Below are 2444 nucleotides of genomic sequence, written 5' to 3'. Positions count from 1 at the left end.
CATCTCCCCAGCCCCAATTCCTTTCAATGTTAAGGGTTACTATATAAGTACAAGAGCACTGGCAGAAGGACAAACATATGAACAAGCAAAAGATAATATGAAACCCTGAAATCTATAAAACCATGTCCAATTAATTTGCTGTAGATGAGCAGAGCAATACAGTGAAGAAGAGACTACTTGTTGGTTAAAAGATCTTGCTAGAGAATTGAATTATTATAATAAAATAATCGATTTCTAAACATCACACCTTATACAAAATTAACTCAATGTGGAGTTAACTGAAAAATATCAAACTGTTCTATTTTGGAGTTTGCCCCTCCCCCAAAGACCCTGTGTTAACAGTTTGGTCCCCAGCTTGCGGTGCTACTTCGAGGTGGTAGACATTTTAGGAGGTGGGGTCTAGTGGCAGGAAGCGAGGCACTGCAGGAGTGCCACTCAAGGCGACATTGGCATCCTGGCCCCTTTCAGTCTCTCCTGAATGGCAAACAGGTGCCCTGTGCTGCACAGGCCCACTGTGGTGTGCTGTGCTGCCACCACAGGCCTCAACAGCAAGGCCCAATGACCATGCACTGAAGCCATGAACCAAAATAAGCCCTCCCACCATTCCAGTTTACTATGTCAGGTACTTTGTCACAGGAAGGAAATCTGAGCAATACAACTGGACAGCTTAAAAACAGAAAAAATATATTGGAACTTAGAGTTAGACAGAGAGTTCACACCTGACACTGAAAAATAAAAGCAATTACCTGAACCCCATCTACATTTAAAACTTTGTTGTGTAAAAGATTCTACTAGTAGATGATAATAATAAGACATCACCTGGAAGAAAATGTTTCTAATGAACAGATCTGATGAAGAACCGGTATATAAAATGGACAAAAAGTTCTCAAAGCAACAATAACATTAAGTAATCCCATTTAAATATGCAAATGACACAAACAGATCCTTCATGGATAAGGTGTACATTTATCAAATAAGCACATTCAGAAGATGGTTAACATCATCGGCCATTTAAAAAGCTTATAGAAATTGTAAAGAAATAACATTTCATATGTATTGGAATGGCTAAAATGAACAGTAGTAAGTTTGGTTTCTGTTTGTTTTTGTTTTTTCCCCCACTGATAGTTAAGACACTGTCTCTCCCATTGTGCATGTGAGAATGCTGCAACCCATTCTGGAAACAATTTTATAATTTCATTTAAAATTAAAATGGAGCTTTCATGCAGATCAGCAATTGTATGCTTGGCCATACATTGCAAAGAAACAAAAACGTATTTCATTTAGAAGATTACACGTGAACACTTAGAATAGTATTGTTAGAAATGGCCCCAAACTGGGATCTATTTAAGTCTTTCAAAGGAGGAATGTCTAAGCAAACAGTGATATATCACTACATGAAATACTATTTAACTATAAAAAGGAACAGAGGCTGGCCAGATAGCTCAGTGGATTAAAGTGTCTGCTTAGGCAGACGCAGGGGCCGAGGTTTGATCCCTGGCCTGCCGTGCTGGCCCTGCCCCCGGGGCACTCTGAGACAGCGATGGGGACTGGACTTGGTGGACTGTGCCTGTAATCCCAGCCCTTGGGAGGCTGAAAACAGGAAGGATCACTATGAATCCAATCTGTGTAGTGAGATCCTATAGGCCCTGTGCTAAATACATAAAAAAATGAAAACAAATAAGAAGGAACAATCTATTGGTATATACCATAGTCTGAATAAATTTCAAGGAAATTATTTCCCTGAGCAAGAAACAAAAGACAATTTCAAAAGGATGTAAACTGCTAAACTTCCATTTATAAAATATTCCTGAAGTAATATAGCTATAAATATTTCAGACAGGTTAGTGTTTGGAAGTAGGGGTGTAGGGGGCAAATGAGTAAATAACAATACAAAAGGACAAAGAAAGAAATCATAAATTCATGAAAAAATGTCTCTTGCTTGTAGCGGTTATGAAAAGCTGCACACTGATGCCACTTCACAGAGCTACATGCACATGCATAACTGCTAAAATCTGAACGAGCTCGGTAGATCCATGTGAATGTTCTGGTTTTGATGTCATGTTATGTAATGCAGGGTGTGACCGCTGGAGCAGGCATAGTGAAGTTCACATTTCTTTGCACTTTATTATGAATCTATTACGACTTCAACATTAAAAGTCATAGGAAATTCATACTGCAACAGACTGAAATCAGAAACTGATATGAGAATCTTGCCAAGCAATGGGATTGGCAAAAATAGAGAACAAATAAACCAATTGCAAATTGTTAAAAAGGGTAGTAGTATATGTGGAGGTGATATATCTCAGCAAAATAAAGATTTTCCAAAACTTTCCTTAAAATATATTGACCTAGCTTGCCAGCTTTCCTCACATGATTTATTAGCATCAAAAGTTAGTCATTTTGAAGAAGAAGGGGGTGGTGAATGAAAGCAAGAGACAGGAAAA

Source organism: Octodon degus, unplaced genomic scaffold (genome assembly GCF_000260255.1).
Source record: "Octodon degus isolate 3935 unplaced genomic scaffold, OctDeg1.0 scaffold00048, whole genome shotgun sequence".
Classification (NCBI taxonomy): domain Eukaryota; kingdom Metazoa; phylum Chordata; class Mammalia; order Rodentia; family Octodontidae; genus Octodon; species Octodon degus.
The sequence above is the reverse complement of the archived record's forward strand: the minus strand, read 5'-3'. Positions refer to the sequence as shown.